At 37.9% G+C, this 14,953-nt stretch overlaps 1 protein-coding gene across 12 annotated transcripts in view; it reads right to left on the bottom strand.

The window, feature by feature from the left end:
* The window catches only part of LOC309631742 (uncharacterized protein), a 240,627-nt gene that overhangs the window by 162,347 nt on the left and 63,327 nt on the right, over positions 1–14,953 (bottom strand). For 11 of the 12 annotated variants that reach the window (XR_014246449.1, XR_014246450.1, XR_014246451.1 and 8 more), the window contains one exon: positions 808–899. The exons of the other annotated variant lie outside the window; for it this stretch is intronic. The gene's annotated coding sequence lies outside the window, so the exon portion shown is untranslated. The remainder of the gene's footprint in view (positions 1–807; positions 900–14,953) is intronic. 12 annotated transcript variants of the gene reach the window in all.

The raw sequence follows: 14,953 nt of genomic DNA on the forward strand, positions 1-14,953 counted from the left end.
CCAGGCTCAGGCACACACACAACATACTCGTGCGCGCACACACCCGCGCGTGCGCGCGCATGCACACACACACACACACTCTGAGAGCCGCGTCTGTTGTAAAGAAGCTTCTGGCCTGTCCGCAATAGTGTCTTTCAGATACTCACCGAGAGAACTGGGCTTGCTGGGCACTTTTTTCCATAACTGTGGTAAAACTGCCTAAGACCTTGGTAAATAACAAAATCTACTCAAATACAAAGGGATTTAACTTACTCTAAAGGTTATTATGTTTTGTCTGCTGGATTAAAATTGCTTCCAAAGTTATTAGAGAAACTTAACACTAGCACTGACTTTTCTATAAAGAAACAAACCACACACACACAAAGGTGCAGCATTATACAGTAATTATCCAAAATGCTACCGCTTGGAATAATAAGGATGCTGTGTGTTTACATAGCATCTTTCTTTTCCAAAGAATTCAAATAGCTACACCACTCATATCCCATTATTCCTATCAACAGTCTTCTATGAGCTATGCGGGTGGCAAGGATAATTATCTACATTAGATAGGAGGAATAACTGAGGCACAGAGAAACATTCAGGATCACACAGTAAGGAAACAGCAATTGTGGATTTACTATATAAAACATTTTACCTGTCTAGAGTTTTGCTGTTTAAGTAAAATATATATTTCTCTTTTCCATCTTGATTCTCTAAAGACAATTTGCAGCATCTTTCCTTTTTGGGGACTCATCTCTGACCCCTTCTTTGTGTGCAGTCTCTACCTTAGCACTTATCTGAGTTGTAATACTTCATTTATTTGCCTACCTCTTTCCTGATATTATATTCTTCTTGAGGGCCAGCACTTGCTCATCTCTGTACCTCCAATGCTTGAAAAATAGCTGATGCTTCTTAAATGTCTGTTGGTTGAATGAATGAAAGAAAAAAGAATGAATGAATTAATGGACAATCTTCTAAGAATTTCTGACACGGTAACAATAAATGCAAATTTGGGCTTAAACTAAATATGTCTCATCTGATTTTACCTTTGCTGTGACAAATATGTCCACCTCACAAGTCTTTTAAAAATCCAGTGAATACATTTAGAGCTGATTCCTTCCCTGCCTGGGCTGTTGAATTTACTGTTTGGAACAATAAACTGAGACTTGCGAATATAGTAGGGCTCCAGATGGTTTATTGTAATTATTTTCCCCATAGTCTTCTTTTTTTGATATCTAAGAGAAAGCATTTAGATATGGAGGTTTTGGGGAGTGTTAATATATAGTTGTTAGCTGTCCCCAAAACCCTTTCCTCTGTGTATTGAATCTTAAAGCCAGATTGTTACTTGGGGGAGGGGGTATAAACCCCAAAATAACAATAGGAACAATGATTGCTCTTCAAGGAGACTACAAATTTAACTCTCTTTTATACATTTTTCAGTGATCAATACAAAAAAGGCAAGGTAATATATGTTCATCTTTACCAGATGTACTTTATGTATCCCCTTACGTTGGAAGCCTAGCAGGAGTAGAATGTCACAACAGACATTTACTGAAATACCTGGGGAAATGTAACAAAAAGTGTTAGAGGAAAATGGTCTTTCAGCTAAATTACCTAATATATTTGCTAATGGTATCTGATTTAAAAGCCATAAAAATACCAAGTTAAAAGCACATTAGAAGATGTGTTATATTTATAAGTGTTTGTCACCTTGGCAACAAAAGCTATATTCCAAATCTAACACTAGCTATGATGGGCCAAGACCTTTTAAAATTGGTAAATACTCTTTATGGCAATGATCTGCTTTCAGCTACTGAATGTTAGAACTAGAAAAGGCAAGTTCTTCATTGCATAGCAAGTTTTTTGTTGTTGTTTGTTTGTTTGTTTTGCTAGCTTTCTACTATGGGTAAGCTTTTTCTTTCTATTAGTAACTATGGTTTATCATTAACAAGAAAAACATTGCATTTTCGAATAAAGCATCAGTCTTAATTTTTCCCTTCTTGTACTCAGAAATGCAGATATAATGACTTGAAGGTTCCTAAAGATAGAGTTTATCTATCAACTTTACACTTCAGTTCATCAACCACATCACGGACCTTGGTCCATGGATGAAATACCACAGGTGTATACTATAAAATCGACCTTATGCTACAAAAATCATCCTCCTAAACAGCTGGGTGGAATATTCAGCTTAATAGGGGATCTTACACATGTAAGTTTTCATACACCTTTACCTTCCTAGTGAGCTGCATGAGGACTGAAACATTACCTTTCACTGTGTCTCACTAAAATTCTGCTTCCTACATAAAACTAGTAAAAATGGATGATTTGGTAATGGAAACCCATGTTTTAAAAGGTGGATTTCAGATGGACCTGAAGGAGGTTTAGATATGGACTCTTACCATTCTTTGCTCATTTCCTAAGCTCCAATCTGATTTCCAAATCCTATTTTAAAATGTTTGGGCTATGTGCCAGTCAAAGATTATAATTCCAAGAGTCTAACTAGATTCCCATGTGGTTGAACCAATTTTCAGAAGTAAACCGTGGAAAAGGTCTGGGTAAACACACATTCTCTGTGGGCTGTGGCTATTCACTGAGAGCCTAGACAAGTTGTCTCTGCAGCCAGCTTGGGAAAACCCAAGCCCAACTCGTGATTTGTAATCATGCTCAGCAGGTTCTCAAATAGACGGGCAACTCAAAGGGCTGAAGACTATCCCTCCTAAGTAACCTTCTCTAACACAAGGAGAGCATGTCCTTCTGCCCAGAAGAATCAGTAAAAATGCCCTACCATAAAAGCAGAGGCTAAACAGTGCCAGGAAGTATATCATTGCTTTCTTTTTATTTTCTAAAGAATAAGGTCTTCTCAGTGAACACAGAAAATAAGGTTTAGTTTATGAGACAGGGACATTAATAGTGCAGAAAGAGAATGTTCTAAAAGAGAACATAAGCCTCCAGCTTGGAACTAACAAATTAAGGTTGCAGCTTTGAGTTCAAATATAAACCTATAAACCATGTGAACAAAGCTGACAAAATATACTCAAACTTAGTTAACCAGATTTACCTTCCATTGACTGAAGCCGAGGAATCACATGGATTGACATGTATTCTAGCAGTTAAACACATTTTTCATTTGATTGATAAATGTAACTCACCTCTGGAGAATGTGTTCTGGTTATATCACATTACCACTAAGCCCTTTGTTTAACTCCTAACAAATCATTTACCAAGTCATAATCTGTTGGCAAAAAAATTTGTCCATTTTTGCCTCAATATGATTTTTAAATAGCTTTGATGGAAAATTACAGCACCTTGTTTTAAAATCATCATATATCATATTATTTAAAGTGCTGACTACGTAATCTCATTTTACACTCCAGAAAATACAAGCAAAAGGCTATTGATGGCCTGAATTTCACCAAATGTAAAGACACAAGATACTTCAAAATAACTGCCTTAGCTGAGAGAAAAATACAACATGTAGCATCATTCAAATTTCTTCCTAAGGGGATAATGAGCCCACGAGGGAATAGACTGATTTTTTTTTTTTGCTCAAATTTATACCCTCTACATAGTAGGCAAGCAATAAATATTTGTAGAATTGAAAATGAATATTACAAAGATGAACTTCAGTAAGTCTATTTTATGCATTCCACATGCTATCCACAAATTAAGGAATGGTTGTCTACACAAATATGTAGCCAACAAAAGATGTCAGAAGTAGGAGTAAAATAAAATAACATGATCCTTTTCCATTTTGTTGATGTTTTTGCGTGGACACGTTTGCCTTTTAGACCTGAAAGATGAGTAAAAATTAGGTAAAGAGGATGGGGCCATAGTAGTGTAACCCAAGGTGGAAAGTGAGAATTAGAATGGCAGGAACATTAAGGAGACTTGCCTTTCTAGAGTGGAAGTTGTAGGTTTAAGTGAGGAGGAAATGTATTTAAGTAGGTAGGGTGGGGCCAGTTGTAGACCAAGAACAGAAACTATTTGTGAAGAGCCAGGCCTTGCACAGTTTCCCTCAGGTGATTCCTCATGACACAACTTTGCAGTGGGTATGATTTTCCTTACTTACAGATTGGAGAGAGTCTCAGAAAGTTTAAATGCCTAAACTGGTGGTTCTCTGCAAGTAAAGATGAGACATAATCCAACATTCTTTCCACTACACTGTATTGTATTGAAAACCTGGCAGACAGACATAGAGATTAACATGCATAGAAAGCGACAGCATTTAAACCAAGTCCAGAAAAATCAAATCTAAATAAACAATTAAAAAATACAAATGGCTCAAGAGGGCGCCTAACTGCCCTGGGATTTTTCCATGTGTGAAATGAGCAACATCAGCGCATAATCATGTTCTTAACCTCAACAGGGTGACCTGATGAACTTTCAGTTACATATTTCAAAGTAGTACTGATTAAGACTTTGCTGCTTAGAGTGTTACTGTTCATCATTCCAGAAAACCTCAGGTCTGATTTGGAAAGCACAAAATATTCTAAAGGCGGATCTGGTTACAGAAATTTAGACATTGTCTTTTACTGGCAACCTGACAAATCTGCTGCCTACTCTCCTCCCTTTGTGGTTTGCATGCTGCTTCCATATACGACACTGGCATCCCATTCGGAAGTTGTTTGTTGTGCTTTGGTTTATGTTTCATACAACAACTTCCCTGAGCCACTTCTGAGAGAGGATAATAATGACAAATTTGAAATTTTCTCCCCAGAAAAGGAGGCTGTGGTGAAAATGTGAGACGACATTTAAGCAACTACCATTAAAGGCATTTTAATTTTCTGTTGACAAACACGATTTTCCAAATGATTTACAGTGAAGTTTCTGGGCTGACAGCCATACAGCCTGTCTAGGACTACGTTTTCTGGTTCTACCAAAGTGCTAATGAAATCTTCATTCTTCTGCTGGTTACTTTCAGTGGGGGACCTGATAATGTCTTGAAAATCACAGTGCTATTTGGGTTCCTGGTTCCGCAGCTTGTGCTCTCACCTTCCTGGAGTGCCTCGCCCTCATCTCTTAGACCAGGCTCTCCTAATCCCAAACGCTAATGTCAGACCTGAGAGAGGAGTGCTTTAAGGTGCACTGGCCCCACGCTCAGCAGTACGCACATCCTCTCAGCAAAAGCGGCCTAGTTCTCAGGCCCCAGTTCTGCAACCTGGAGTTTTATCTTGTTTCAGATTCAGTCTCCACTAACTTTAATGTTTTCCTATGTTGGGGCAGGACAGGAATAAAGACGCAGACGTAGAGAATGGACTTGAGGACACGGGGAGTGGGAAGGGTAAGCTGGGACGAAGTGAGAGAGTGGCATGGACTTATATATACCACCAAATGTAAAATAGATAGCTAGTGGGAAGCAGCCGCATAGCACAGGGAGATCAGCTCAGTGCTTTGTGACCACCTAGAGGGGTGGGATAGGGAGGGTGGGAGGGAGATGCAGGAGGGAGGAGATATGGGGATATATGTATATGTATGGCTGATTCACTTTGGTATAAAGCAGAAACTAACACACCATTGTAAAGCAATTATACTCTAATAAAGGTGTTTAAAAAAATGTTTTCCTATGTTGAATGCCATCTGTCTTTTTAGCTTGATAGATACCCAGTCTCTCTTGAAGAGTGAAGCTCTGTCGTGCTCTTGTTACTTTTTCCTCTCTGGCCTCCTGTTATACACAGGTTCTGCAACTTCCCTGTTGCTTAATGACTGCCCTTCTACTTGTCTAGATTTTTAGTTTTGTTTTCAGTATTATTTTGTACGATACCCTCATTTTACAGACAAGAAAATCGAAACATAAGAAAGTTGGAAGGTTTGCCTAAGGTCTCAACACTGATGACTGGAACTTAGGTCTATGAATTTTGAGGCATATATGCTTTTATAATATATTGTTGGGTTAAGGCTATTAGATGTTTCCTTTTAAGATATTATTCACTTTTACTTGCATTGTATCTAATATGTCAAGAAATCTTTGGGAAAGTAAGTTGTCCTCAAACTTAAAAAAATGTTAAAAATAAAAAGCAAAATACCTACCCTTGTTCAAGGATATTAGTTCATAGGAGGTTTAGTTTATATAGTTTTAAGAAGCAGATTTTTTAAAAAAGCATGAGCTTGTTTTATCAGTCATCCTGTTTCTAAACTGTTATTATGATAGACCTCCATTTTATTAAAACATTCTCTTTCCCTTTAGAAGAATTTTTGCTGTAATATAAAAAGTGAGGAATTGTTTTCCATTTCAAAAGTTGGTTTTTACTATTCTGGTGTGTGAATTCTAGCTGAGAGCATGCCCATTTTTATTTCTCCACATCTATGTCTCACCCTATTATTTCCCTCTTCGTCCCACCTAGAACAGTACTATCACTCCAATGGAAGAATTTTTTCACCAGTTTCCTCCCTAGGCCATTAATATGTCAATAGACCTCTGCTAAGTCTATTACAGTTTAAGACACCTTACGTTATGTTAAAATACAATTAGATACCCAGTTATTTTAAAAAATCAATAACTATGTTAATGTTTTAAATGCTTCATATTTATGGGAACTAGAGATGCCATATGTTCTTCAAGGGTTTTCACTGAACAGAATTTATAATAAATAAAGCCATAAAACCTTATCACTATGGATCATTTAATAGGAAATGAAAATAATAAGACATTACAACGAGACCTGAAATGATGAGAATCTTTGTTGAATTTTATCCCTCCCACATGTCCTGCCTTTTTCTGGAATGGTAGCAGGTGACACACAACTGGCTGCTCACATTTACAAACTGGGTCTACACAAAACCTTTTCTTAGTCCTTAACTCTGTGTTCCTGTTATGTCCCAGTCATTTGGATGTGACCTGCTGCCACTTATGGAGAAACAATCTCTGAGACATCTGACTTTTAACTGACTAGATATCTATGTTTTTCAGAAAATAACTGCAGTCAAAGACAAAGCCAGTCTTTTTTTTTTTTATGGTTTTTGATTTTTGTATCTTGTTTTAGAATGTCTTCCCTACTCAACCCTGCTCAGAAGTCTTAAAGCTATTCTACTGTACTTTCTTCTCAAAGTTTTAAAATTTTGAAGTTTTGCCATTCATGGATAAATCACCAAACCATTTTGAAGTGTGTGTGTGTGTGTGTGTGTGAATAGAGGGAAGCAGGGCTTTTAAAAAATTCCTGTAACTAGTTTTCTCAACATATTGGAGTGACTAGTTCATGCTTTCCCAATTGAGCCTCATTGCCAGCCCTGTCATATAGGAAGTTTCCATACTGTGTGAGTCTCTTCCTAGCCATTCCATTCTGTTCTGTCAGTTTCCCCAAAGTAATAATATCACTTTACCTTATTTGTGATTGCTTTCAAATACATGTATATCTGGTAAGGCAAGTCCCCTCACTTTGTTCTTCTACTTCTTCAGGAGTATCTTGGCTATTCTTTGTTCTTCCAAATGAATTTTAGAATCAAGTTTTCAAGTAAAAAACTATCTGCTGTAACCATATTAATATCAGACAAAAATTATCATGAGGAAGTCTCCTTAATTACTTTGTAAAATTTGAATTCTTATAATGCAGCTCTTATCTCATCTACAAAACTTTATAGCTCCTGTATTCTTGATGACATAAGTACATATTTGTTGATGAGTATACAGAGGAAATACAAGTACAAAATTAATTTGATCATCCTTGTTCTATATTAGATTTGCATATTCCTACCTAATTGGCTCATGTGATCCTCTTCTAGATCATTTATATATTTGTATAAGTTAGGGTTCTATGTTAGTCAAGGTTCAATGCAGGAAAGAGAGACCACTTTAGCTATTTATAAGCAGGAAGAATTTATATAGAAAATGAGTTCTTATGAAATCATCAGAAATGTGGAAGGATCAGGCAGTACTCTGGGTCTTTAGAAGGGACTGCAGAATAATACAAAACTGATTCACAAGCTACTACCACTGAGGCACTATTGGAGCCATGCCTGAGTCAAGAACCTGTTACCACTCTGCTGCCACTGCTGCTCTGGCTTCTGGGTACCCAAGAAGCTACAATGCAGGGATTAGATCAGAGCAAGCAGCCACTGCTGCTGTTGCTGCCATCACCACCAGTTCTTCTCACCAAGGAAGCTGCAGATGGACAGTAGGACACTGTTGCAGAGAAATCTGATTTTCACAACCATGTTTATCAGGAGAGAGTCAAAAAGGGACAGAAAAATGGCCTCTGCCTCACTTCAGTCTAAATCCTATACTGAGGTCTCAAAAGTTTTTGTAAAACCTTGAAAGTGGAACACATTTAGTTTGTCAGAATGATAGATTTGAATATTTTAGTATAGATCTTTCGGTTATATAGGTAAGTTTTGCTTCATGTTTTAAATATCTCATTTCACAGGTATAGAAAATAAGGTACTTCAAGGAATATAAAGGGTTTCCTTTGCATAATGTCACATAAATGGATATAGAACCAGTTATGGAAGTCAGTCTTTTGTCAGTGTTCCTATACATGCCTTAATAATTAAAGAGCTCTGTCTTTAACTGGCTTTCTTATATAGGAAGTATATTTTGGATCCTCATCCATATATAGCACTTATGCACAGTACATTTCAGAGAGCAACCTAACTTAACATCTACCTGACTTATCTGATGTTTGCATCCGTAAGGCCCCTAAGCTGTCATGATGACAGCATGATTCAAAATTAATGACAAATGGAAATTCACAGGCCCCCAGAAAAGACAGTTTCTCCCACACTGTTCAGAAAAAACTTCATGCCAGTATATGGGAAAGAAAGTTGCTGCCAAAATGCAATTATGACCCACAACAGAATGTGTTCCCCAAAGTCACCACCATGCTATTAGCAAGAATTCTTCAAAATAAATTCTAATGAAGCTCCCAAAACCTTGTAAGGCCGAACATTACCAATATGAGTTCCTCATTTGCTTGGCTATGGGTCAGGGAAAATCTAAAGGAAATTATTTGTTTCCAAGTCTCTCTTACTCTCACTTCCCCTTCCACTTCACCTCCTGTGATGATGGAGCTACTGTTACAGTTCTTACTCTCTCTCTCTAGGGTCTACTATTTCCCCATTCTACTAATGCCCAGGATATGGGACTTCCTTTGATCAATGAGTGTTTATAGATGTCATGGGCACTTAAGCTTGAAGCTGTTATATGGTGGAGCTTGCTCTCTCTTGGGCCTCTGCCTTTGCCATGAGAAGAACATGCCTCGGCTAGCCAGCTATTCACAGAAAGATGGGGAACAGAGCCTCTTGGCTGACCTATAGACCTGCATTTTGAACCTGAGAAGCCCAGTAGATCCGAGCCAGCCTAGGGCAACTGATCTCTCCCTGATTTGCGTATGCATGAGCAAGCCTAGTAGAGATCAGCAGTTGACCTACAGATGTGTGGTAAATATATGATTATTGTTGTATGTCACTGAGATTTTGTGATTGTTTATTATTCTGTGTTATTGCAGCAGTGGCTAACAGATTCACTCCTAATTCTCTCCTCTCTCTCCCTCTCTCTTTTTCTCTCCTTGTCTTTCTTTATCTTCTTCACCCTTGAGAAGTGTCCCTCCTCAGCTGGTGCTGGTTCCTTAGTTATGTCAGCTGTCTACTAGATAATAAATCCCAGGTAATCTACTTTTGAAGTTTATTACGACAAAGGAAAGGAGTCCACATAAAAGGATTTGAGCAGGCAATTCTCATTAGCAATGCCTTTTTTCTAACAGGCATTTTTGAAATGTTTTTATTATTCACATGTACCTATCACTATCATTGTGATTAATTTTCACTATAACACCATATAGGATGAATCAAGGTATATAATAAAAATGATATTGAGGGTAACTCTGACTTGTAAGCCATTCGTTATCCCGTATTATGGTATTTTCTAGGATATAATCAATTGTGAGAGGAGTCTCAAAAAATCCAAGCCCCCACATGCAATATATAACATCTTTTTTTCCCATGATCTCGTTTGTTCTTTTTTTTCTTTCTTTCTTTCTTTTTTTCCAGCCTGTCTATTATGGAGCAGTTTGCCAGGCACAGAGTTACCATTCCCTTTTCTCCTTTACCATGTAAATGTCAGTTGAAAATGTGCCAAGTTCCAGATACAATAGAATCATAATACTACCACTGTGCTTCTGGATTAATTAATCATAATGAATGAAATTTTTTGTGATTTTGTATGCCAAGCCTGGAAGCATAATTTAATTTCATCTTTGACTTCTGTAGCCTGAAGCAACCACTTAAACTCAGCTGTCATAAAGCTTTTGGAGGGAAATCAAAAAACACTAAATAATAATAAAAGAAGATTGCAAAAAGGCATAAGAGGAAGTAGAAAAGAAATTCTTTAAATATATCAAAAGAAGGGCATATATGTATGTATAAAAGAAGGGCACAATACAATATTGTTTGTTTCCAAATATGAGAATAAAATGTGATGACATTACCTTAAAAAAATCTTTGTTTTTTTCCTCCCGAACCATCTGGAAATAGTGTTAGACATAAACAAAACCCACACTGGAACACTGAATGGGAACACTGAGAGCCTCAATGAAGACTAAACTAATTTGAAATCTATCAGAACTTATTTTCACCTTCAGAACCAGTAAATCATCATGAAAGCTCTAAGTTACCCCTGCAACATGGACTTTTAGTTCTGTTTTTGTTTTGTTCTCTTTGTTTCTAATGTAAGTCCCATCCCCTTGAGGGCTCTCTGTATATGACGTCAAATTGCTTGTGGTTTAATTTATAATATATAATATTCACTGTTTTCATTTATTGTGAAAATTAAAATGACCATAAAGAAAAATATAAGAATCCTCTGTAATCCCACCACTTTGAGATATCTCCAGCTAATGTTTGGGTGTAAATAGTTTCATTCTTTGTTACCCAGGGTATGTGTGTGTATTCCTGGTGTGTGTATAACAAAATCCGATCATGGAATACACATTGTTTTTACTTTTAATAATATAGCAGGAATATCCTTACTTGTCATAGTGTTCAACGCCCTCCTTTTAATGGCTACCTATTTCAGTCATGTTTCATAGAACCCCAAACTGCTCAGAAATAAATAAATAACATTGATGAACATCTAGCAAGAGAGGAGAGTACTAGAATAAGCTCAGTTTGTGCTTGCAAAGACTTTGATTGAGAATACATCTTGGATCTCCAATATTATTTGAATGACAACCACAGAATTTTAAACTTCAAGCTCATTCACCATGATTATAAGTCCCTGAAAACTAGAAATTAATAAGCCTGGTATTTCTGAGAAAATAGTTCCACTTTGAGGATGTTTTTTCTGTATCCTCTGAAAATGATATCTCTGCGTTCTTTGCCGCTTTGCTGCTGACACCAGTTAGACACGGTTTTCAGTAATACTCTAAGCATCCACCCGATCCCAGGCATCCTTCCCATTGTGACATGACAGAAGCCTAGCGATTTAAATGAACATCTCCATGCTTCTTAGCAGCAAAGAACTGGAGAGAAGCAGTAATAAAGCAGCTGACAATACACAGAAAACATATTGAATAGTCAACACCTTCTATTCACCCGTAGGATGATTTCTGGGCAGGATTAGTAGGGAGGAGACAAGAGGGAGTACATGTAAGTTTAAATCTGCAACAAAAGAGATGAGGCAAAGAAGCATGAGCAAGATGGGATGGGAATAATTATTTGATCAGAATGATGAAAATATAACACAAAAGCCACAGAATCTATTAGGGTTGAAGGGAGAAAATGTGAAAGAACCAAATGAGTTTCATTATAGGAATAGGCCTCAATCCAGAGATTACAGGTGCTTTGATGGTAACTGGGGACCCCCGGCAAAGCAAATCCATTTAATCTTTGATTACCACCTCTAGCCACAGTGGAATAACTGTGGATTTAATTTTAGGTTGAATCTACGACTTCAGGAAAAGTATTTGTTTGAATTTTCATCCCATTTAGACTTTTAATAATCATTTTATAAAATGGTGTCAACCCTGCCCAAACCCATCCTCCACTGATGTTAGCACACAAAGCACTGTATATGGTAGACATTTAGTCATACTTTTTTTTAAATGGAAAACCAAACATCAGACTAGTTATAGTTACATATGTGTTCAATTTTCCAAGAAAAAAATTCCTACTGGTTTGTAAATTGGGAAACAATCATTGTGATGACATTTTCCACCCATCAACCCCAAAGTAGCTGTGAAACAATTCATTGTTCATTTGATGTAGCAATTTTCACAATACAGAACCGGTGGAAATCTGGAACTGTTTCCCAATGATACCTACCTTATGACTCTAAGAAACTTAAAATAAGTCCCAAAGGACACTCTTTAAGGATTAGAAAAGTCTTCCTCTGCCCCAGGATGAGATTATTTACTTATACTGAGGCTTCAATCTGTTTCCAACAGAAAATAGCAGCCAATAGTGCTGTTGACTGACTAGCTAATTGTCCTAATGCAAGGTCTTTGTGCTATAGCACTTGTGTAGACATTTCTCAGAGATGACACCCGTAATAGAATAGAAAGCCCATGACAATACTTTTCCCCATGGCAAATACTTGGTAGCAACTCTGGCTCTGTAATACCATAAGACTTGGCAACAAAGTCTACCGATAGAAATCTACTCTGGTCTCATGCATGGTTTGAGGGGCCACTTCTTCCCCATTAATCAACCTACAGAGGCCTCTCTTTTTGGAGTTTCCAGAGAATTGGGCTTTTTATTCTATTTCACTTGAAATGGAATTTTACCCGTCTAAGTTCTTCAAGGACAGGTGCCATAGTATAGGTTTTCTAGCCACAATGGTGGGTGTGGACTGACTTGCTTACCATGTACTCACTGTGATTACTCAATGATGCTAAGACTTACATGTGATGCCTCCCTTCAGCATCCCTTTCTCTGCCCATCCTGGGAAAAGCATTGCTTGTTAGATGCTAGATAAGTTGCTCTTTACCGTTTCTGTCAGATATCATTCAATGAGGGACAGTAATGTGCCTTATGGAAATACAGTGAACTGCCTGTTTCATGGCACTAATCTGAAAGCATCCTTGAATTCAATTCAACAGCCTGACTGCCAGACGGCTCTTGAAACCATGTAAGAAAAATGAAAATGGGATTCTTATCTGGGAAATGCCATACTAGAAACGATGAGCATGATATGCTGACTGACCGACTGACTGGTAGGTGGATTATGTTAACACCTGAAAAGCAGAAAGAGATTTGCTGGGAGGAAAAAGAACATCATTTTACTTATTAAATTTGCCTACTTGTAAGTTTCCTAGTTTTTTTAAATAGAACTTTTTCCATTTTGTTAAAAAGATAAATGGTCTTAATCCAAACAAAACTGCAAAGTAGTTAAATTTATCTCTGTCACTCATCCCCTTTCTACCCACTCAGAGAAGCCACTTGTCCAGATCATGTTTACGGTTCTCCCACTTTATCTATGCCCCTCCCCATTAAATGTCATTTGAGGGAAGAATTTGATACTTTCATTCACATGGGATTGAAAAGAATTCCACTAGAATGTGAGTTTTACAAGGGCAAAGACATTTTTTTGTCTATTTTGTTCATTGGCACATTCCAAGCACCTAGACAGGACCTGGCACATAATACTCAGTAAATACTTGCTGTTGAATGATAAGTCTCAATGCTTTTCCTGACCCAGAGGTAACTGCAGTTTTTATTTTATATTCTTGTGTGTGTGTAAGAAAGAGGGAGAGGTCAACTGGGCTACCAGAAGCCGAAGACTTGAGATATTTTGAATCTCATACCTTTACAGGTAAAAGTAATGTGTACAAGACAAAATTGTGAGAATTCTCTTTTCCATAGCCTGTTCTCCTGCTCCTCTTGAGAGGGAGGAACGGGCTGCCTCAAAGGTACCCCAGGGAGGAGGTGAGGCCATGTTGTGGGAAGCTGCATGGCAACGATGCTGTGTGCCTGTTCACACCCAAGAAAGAAGATGGTGTCTGAGATTGTGGCAAAGGCTGAACACCTTTAGTATACCATGACCTAGTAGAGCTAGAAGCTCAATGCAAATCACTTAGAGGATAAATGCAAGTTTCCTGGAAAAATTCTTTAGTACCACCTAGAACGTTAATTTCTGACATTGCCTAACCTTTCTTGGTTTCTGACTCAGTTTCACTCTCTCAGTTTCACTCTGAAGTCTGAATTCTAGAACAACATCAGACAGAGCTCCCAATATATCTACTGTGACTCCCTTTTCCCCTCCCTTGTCTCTGCTTCCCAGATTATAAATATAACCTGACTCTGGTCATGCAGGTGTGACGCTGTGCAACATATTCCAGGGTCTTGGCTCTGCTCTACCTCAGTGCAGGGGGCAGCGGGTAGGTTTAGGAATGTGGGGCTTTTATCTCTTAATTCCTAAGGAAAGAATACTCAAAATATTTAAAAATTTAATTTTCTTACAATTATTTGTAAGATTATCAATGATTTCAAATGTAAAAGGAAAACCTTTTTTTTTTAAATTAATTAATTAATTTATTTTTGGCTGCTTTGGGTCTTCATTGCTGCGAGCGGGCTTTCTCTAGTTGCGGCAAGCAGGGGCTACTCTTCGTTGCAGTGCATGGGCTTCTCATTGCAGTGGCTACTCCTGTTGTGGAGCACGGGCTCTAGGCACGCGGGCTCAGTAGTTACGGTGCACGGGCTTAGTTGCTCCGCTGCATGTGGGATCTTCCCGGACCAAGGCTCAAACCCGTGTCCCCTGCACTGTTAGGCAGATTCTTAACCACGGTTATGTAAACAAAAGCTACTATAATAAAAGTTAATGCAACAGAAAAATTTAGGAAATACAGAAATAATTTATAATATACCATCTCTTTTGCAAAATCTTCCCCAACCCCCAAAGTGGACTGTGGATTTGGTCTGCCCAGCATCACTCCTCTTGGTCACAGAACAATCCTTGCCTTTTGGGGGAGCTTCCCCTCCCCTACAAAGACTCATGAATAATGCACATGGGTCTGGTCCCTCATATGACCCTAGCAGACCTCAACAC

This window comes from Balaenoptera borealis (genome assembly GCF_965194805.1).
Source record: "Balaenoptera borealis genome assembly, chromosome: 7".
In the NCBI taxonomy this organism is placed as follows: Eukaryota; Metazoa; Chordata; class Mammalia; order Artiodactyla; family Balaenopteridae; genus Balaenoptera; species Balaenoptera borealis.